The sequence below is a fragment of the Myotis brandtii genome, unplaced genomic scaffold, assembly GCF_000412655.1.
Source record: "Myotis brandtii unplaced genomic scaffold, ASM41265v1 scaffold292, whole genome shotgun sequence".
Taxonomy (NCBI): Eukaryota; Metazoa; Chordata; class Mammalia; order Chiroptera; family Vespertilionidae; genus Myotis; species Myotis brandtii.
The window spans coordinates 308,320-314,385 of NW_005361156.1; the positions used below are offsets into that span (position 1 = coordinate 308,320).

Sequence of the window (6,066 nt, forward strand, 5' to 3'; positions counted from 1 at the left end):
ACCTTCCTACCAGGCTGAACGGCAGTATCTGGGAACTGACCTGAGTCCTGGGAGAGGCTCCTGGCTGCCTTTTCCTCCGGGGCTACGGGAGGACTGGCGGAAAGGAGGTGGCCTTGTGCAGAGGGCTCTGGGGTGGGGCTGGCAGGGTGACCTTGGAGATCAGGAGCACTGAGGCCTCTTGGGACATCAGGAGGGGCCCAGGGCTCCCTGGCATGACTCCCTGGCACCTTTGGGCAAATGGAGGGTGCTAGAGAATCATTTGAAAAATAAACATAAAACGTCCCTCACCAAGTTAGAAAATCAAAGCGCAAAGCAGATCGCAAGTATGTTACTTTAAAAAGAACAGAGCCAATAACAAAGAAATATGGATGTAGGAAAACAGAGACCAGACCGCAGGGCTGACTCTTTGTTCTCTCCTGCTACATTAAAAGATAAGAAGCTTTTATATTATATACTTTTATACTTACACAGTCTCTTATTTCAACTCTGGCTTCTGGTATCAGTGCCCTTTTATGGACAAAGAAACCAGGAGGAAAAACCTGGCCCAGGATCACACCACAAGAAAGCCACAGAGCCAGGGTCTGAACCTCCCAGGCTGCGTTTTTAACTACTATGCCACTACATCCTTGTGTATCCTAAAGGCAGTAAACATCTTTATAAAATGTGTATATAGTGCCTCCAGAACATAACATTAGAAATCAGAAGAAAAATGTCCCTTGAGGCCCACCACCTTAGTATTTTATTTATTTGTCTCCCCGAAGCACCCAGCTTGTGGCTTTGTACACGCCAGGCTTTATCCAAAGTCTCACTAAATGCTGTATTTGTGTCTGTTCTGTTTGAGTAAAAAAGAATTTAAAGGAGGAAATTCCCGGAATTACAAAACCAAGAAAGCCTTCTGGTTACAAAAGCAAATGTACACGAGGAAAGGAAGCTAAAGTTCCTTAAAACACTTGACCCTGGTGGCACCGAGAGTCCCCAGAAGTGGAAATGGCCTCGATCCAGAACCACCCCAGGCAGGTTCTACTCTAAGACAAACACTTGGCCACTTGCAAAGCCACCACCTCCGCCCCACAAGAGCATGTCTTCCCCCTGCAGAGGCTCAACTTCACTCCTGCAGGGACAGAGCCAGGAAGGGAAGGGAAAACTTTATTTTCCTGACTAAAAGGCTTGTTTGCTCACTGTTAAAATATTAAACATTACACAAACTGTTGAGTATTTCAATATTTGCTTTTTAGGTGAGCAACTGAATTGGTCCAGAGTGAGTGCATACTGTGGGTGCTAATTTCTGAGAAGTCTCTTGATGGCACATAGAATTCCCCTAAAAATGGTTTTTCCAGTAGTTTTTGTTAAAGGGCTGTGGGGCGTGCCAGTTCACGAGCACCCACTGTTGTTCAGGGGCCCGCTGCTTAGCAGCACAGACCCACTGGTGGTCCATGAGGTCCGAAAGGTTGGCGACTGCTGCTGAGTGCATCTTGAGGAGTCTAGACACTTCCAATTTTATTTATTTATTATTTTTAAATCCCCACCTGAGGATATTTTTTCCATGGATTTTTAGAGAGCGTGGAAGGGAGGAAGGGAGGGGGAGAAAGAGAAATATCTATTGGTTGCCTCCCACATGTGCCTGGACAGGGGCCAGGGATCAAGCCTGCAACCCAGACACTTCCACTTTTTAGATTTGTGGGGATTTTCTTTTTCATTATGGGCTTAAATATGTCCTACATTTTATATATATGCCAGTGCAAAAAATAATGTTTTATTTCTGCATATATGGAACAGAATGGTGTTAAATGCTTCAAGAGAGTCACTGCTGAGCTATCCTCAAGACCAGAGAGCAGAAGTGGACAAGGCACACACCCTATTATGTTCCTGTCATATCTCAGGTTCAGTACATCTCCTTCCATGGAAAACTAACTCTGCACGGGCCTGGAGGGAGGAACAGGTGGGAAAGAGGGGTCTCCATAAAGCCACAGGCATGCCTCCTGGCAGAGAACAGACAACCATGGTTCTGCCCTCTTTACCACAGGTGTGGAATAGAGAGATGGCCTGGTTGGTGGTGCTGGCCAGGACTCAGCACTTTTCCTGAGAAACAAGGTGGATGAGGATCTATCTCAGCTAGGAAAGCCCTTCTTTATCAACACAGGAGTCTGTAACAGTCAGCAGCATTAGGGGTCGACATGTGTACACACTGAAGAAGGCCTGACAAGTACTTAATTAATGTTTGCTGGTAGAATCTGTGGCCTTTTAGGATACACAAGACAAAAAAGCATTTATTAATCCAACAAACATTTGCCAAGTGCTCACTGTGTGATGGGCACTTTTACCAGGTAATAAGGATTTGGAAATGAAAATTTCAGCGTTCTTAATCCAAGGAGTTCACAGTCTGAATGTTTGCATGTACTATAATTGCTAAACCTGAAGCCAAATAAAAGCATCATGAAATTCTGGAGAAGACAGAATTTGATGTGTGTACGTGTGTATGTGTGTGTGTGAGTGTGAGTGTGTGTGAGTGTATGTGTAAGAGAGCTCTGGGAAGGCTTTCAGGAGGAGGTTGCATGGGAGATGGGAGACTGGTCTCAAGTTTCTTATTTTTCCAATCTTATGTTTGGTTTATTCTTTTTTTAAAATAAATATATGCAAATTTATTAAGTTAAAAATTCTGTTAAATGCAGAATACCTGCTTTAAATTAAAATGAAATTGCAGAAATATCCCCCTATACAAACATACATAAATATACAGGTAGATTTATCCAAAAAACAAAATGTCTGATCAAAATATGCATGGCAGAACTGGTGCTCTCTGGATTCACTGGGCCACATTTTGCAGCATTTGGAGCACATTGGTCTCCAGTTTCTTGTTAGTTGGGGTGGGAGGGCATTACTAGATCACGGAGAAATGAAAGCGTGTGTGTGGAGTGGTGGTGGGGAAACAGCAGGGAATAAGCCAGAAAGAGAAGCCAACAAGGGCTTGGATGCTATGTCAAGAAGGGAGTTGGGGTGGGGCACGGAGGGAGAGGGTCTCCAAATGTGCAGTAATGCTGCTTGTGGGTGTTTTGTTTTGCTTAATCTTTTACCCAGTACATGATCCTTTTCTGGGGGCAGAGTGGACAGTAAATATGTGAAAATGTCTAATTCAATGAATTCTTCAGATGAAATGCCCATATAACAGTAAACACTGTCAAAAACAGGCTAAAACTAGCAGGCACATTTATTGAGTATGGTCCCTGCCAGTGAACCCACTATTAGTCTCCAAGTGTGGTGAGCAAGATTATCTGCTGGAGTAATGGAATGGTGAGAAATATTGTTTATGTTTCTTTAAAAATGAGAAAAATTGGCTTTACTAATATTTTTAAAAATATTTTTATTGATTTTTAGAGAGAGAAGATGGTAGAGATATAGAGAGATAGAAACATCGATGAGAGAGAAACATTATCGGTGGCTGCCTTCTGCAGGGGATCGAGCCCACAACCCGGGCATGTGCCCTGACCGGGAATCGAACTAGTGAATTCTTAGTTCCTGGGTCAATGCTCAACCACTGAGCCACAACAGCCAGGCAGCTTTACTAATATTTAATACATGGACGGACCCTGGCACCTTTGTTGGCCTGTGTGTCAGCAGCCATGGGAACCCCGATGGAGGAGAGGTTCTGTGATACGGGGGTGACAGTGGGCCCTTCCCACTAGTTTACTTGAAGCCTCTAAGATATGTTAGAGTTTACATACTTCAAGATAGCATGGTTGAAGGACCTTGTATGCATATATGCATGGCTCATGGACACAGATAATGGGTCAGTGAGGGCCTGGGATGGAGGGATGGGATGGGATATGGTCGTATTCAATTAAAAACAAAAACCAGACTCTTAAATAGCCGAAGCATTATAATACTTTGTAGTGACTCAGGAATACCTGTGAAGATCTTTTATGACACAGAGGTTCACTGGTTATCTTGTGATTTAGAACTTAAGGAGGAAATCTGCATTTTCTTTCATGAAAAGTTCCAAATCTGGAGACCTTTTTCTTTTTTTTTCAAGGGCAAATGACTGCAGCAATGTGTCAGCTAAGCTTATTTCTTTCAAGCCAAAATACTCAAATCAGTCCCTTTAAGGAAAAGGTGTGATTGTGTTGCCAAGGATGCTGCAAGAGCACCATTTCACAAACATCTACACCTGCACACCCAACGCTTTGGGAACTAGATTGCCAGCTTCTCTGATAGCCCATGAACATTTATCAGCCCAAATTCAAGAGCCCTTGCAGGATTGGTGAGTGGGATTGAAAAACAAGTACTGAAATCATAGCACAGTCTCTGTGTCTCCATGAGGTGTGGTATCACATACCACAAGAACCAGGAACTGAAATAAACAGGACACAGAACCAGAACCAGACCTTCAAAGGCTGGAACATATATTTCACCATTTTATAAATGCGATGCAGACTTGATCACATGGTTTCTTTTAAAAACAGCATATGTTGGTGCAGTAGATTTTGTAGCATTAGTACATTGACAAATTTAATCGTGTTCACTTTCCCTCTCACCCTTTAAAAGTTCTATATTTGTGTATATTTCTATGTCCATAATATCAGGACAGTAGTGTATAACTATAATTTATAAATAAATATAATATATGGGGGAAACATACTTAAATTCTTTTACACAAGAAAGTGCACAAAAAATAGTCTTTAGACAACTTATTTACACAAGTGGTCCTGGCATGAATGAGATGGGAAGAAATCCCTAAGGCTCAGTCATTGTCTGTGAGCAGACCCCTCCACACCTCTCCAGGCCAGGTTTGAGGCTGTGGTCATTTGCATTGGGAGGCTCAAGGGGAAACCTAGTGTGCTGGTCTCACACTCAACACTACCACCAGCTCTGTTCAGGGTTGGGGGCAGCCATCTCCTCAGGATCACATGGCTCTGAGTTTACAGTAAAGCTTCTGGTGGGTGTTGGTAGGGCATATGTTTGTCAAAGATGTGGCCCAAAGGAGGTTATTGGGAGAGAGTTCTATGAAATCTGCGCTGCTCATCCCTTTAAAACTTCTATATTTGTGTATATTTCTATGTCCATAATATTCATCACAGTAGTATATGGCTATAATTTATAAATAAATATAATATATGGGGATACACACTTAAATTCTTTTACAAAAGAAAGTGCTGCCTGCTTTTCTAACCCCTGCTGTAGCCTCAGTCCCATTCCCAGTCCTGCTAGCTCATCTGCCTCTCTGGGTGTAGGAAATGAAGTAATGGAGCAACGGGAATCCCCAGGGAGAGGTAACCATGGATCTTCTGTAAGGAGCAAGGCAGTGTGGACGAAAGGGGCCACACGCTGACCTGACAAGCTCAGGGAAGGCCTGCGTGGCAGCCTAGCAGACTCAGAGACCTAAAGTAACCACAAAGGATGGTCTGAAATTAAACTTTAACTAAAAGCAGTTATGGTGGGCAGTTATGTCCTAGGCCAGTATCTTCACTGACAAGATCAACTTTGATCCTTACTGAGCCCATTTGCCTTTTTGCCTCTAAGATAACATACCCTTGAAATGTCTGGGTAACTTGTAACTTCCCTTTTTCTGGAGCCCCTGGGGCACAACCAAATGTTCTGGGCGCCAGGACAGATACTACAAATTCCTTCATTATCATGTTAATTGATCCTGCACCCACCTAAGTATGTGTCCATCATTTTACTTTTTATCCTATCACAGAGGTTTCCCCGCTTCGCTTAATCCCACCTCCTTAAATCTGTCACCAATGAATTTCATGTATAAATACGGATGTAACCCTGCCATTCTCCGGAGCACTATCTCAATTCGTTGAGGTTCTGCTTCCCGGCATATGTCGACAGTTAATGGAGCAACGGGAATCCAAAATTCTTTACAGGTTTCAATGGTTTTTTACGTTAACAGCAGCAAGTCATTACTCAGTTCCTGCAACGGTTCCTACCTGCCTGTTGACTCCAACTCTCTTCAAATGTGCAAATAACTCTGAGCCATTCATACACTGCACGGGTCCCCCAGGACAGGGTCTGACACACCTTACACTTTCCCACAGGTGTCTGGGCCTTCTAGGGTTTTGTCTG

At 43.3% G+C, this 6,066-nt stretch overlaps 1 protein-coding gene across 1 annotated transcript in view; it reads right to left on the bottom strand.

Annotated features, from left to right (window-relative positions):
• ABCA3 (ATP-binding cassette, sub-family A (ABC1), member 3) overlaps positions 1 to 252 on the bottom strand; it is a 40,897-nt gene extending 40,645 nt beyond the window's left edge. The window contains exon 1 of the mRNA XM_014542206.1: positions 41 to 252. The gene's annotated coding sequence lies outside the window, so the exon portion shown is untranslated. The remainder of the gene's footprint in view (positions 1 to 40) is intronic.
• Positions 253 to 6,066: the final 5,814 nt, after the last annotated feature.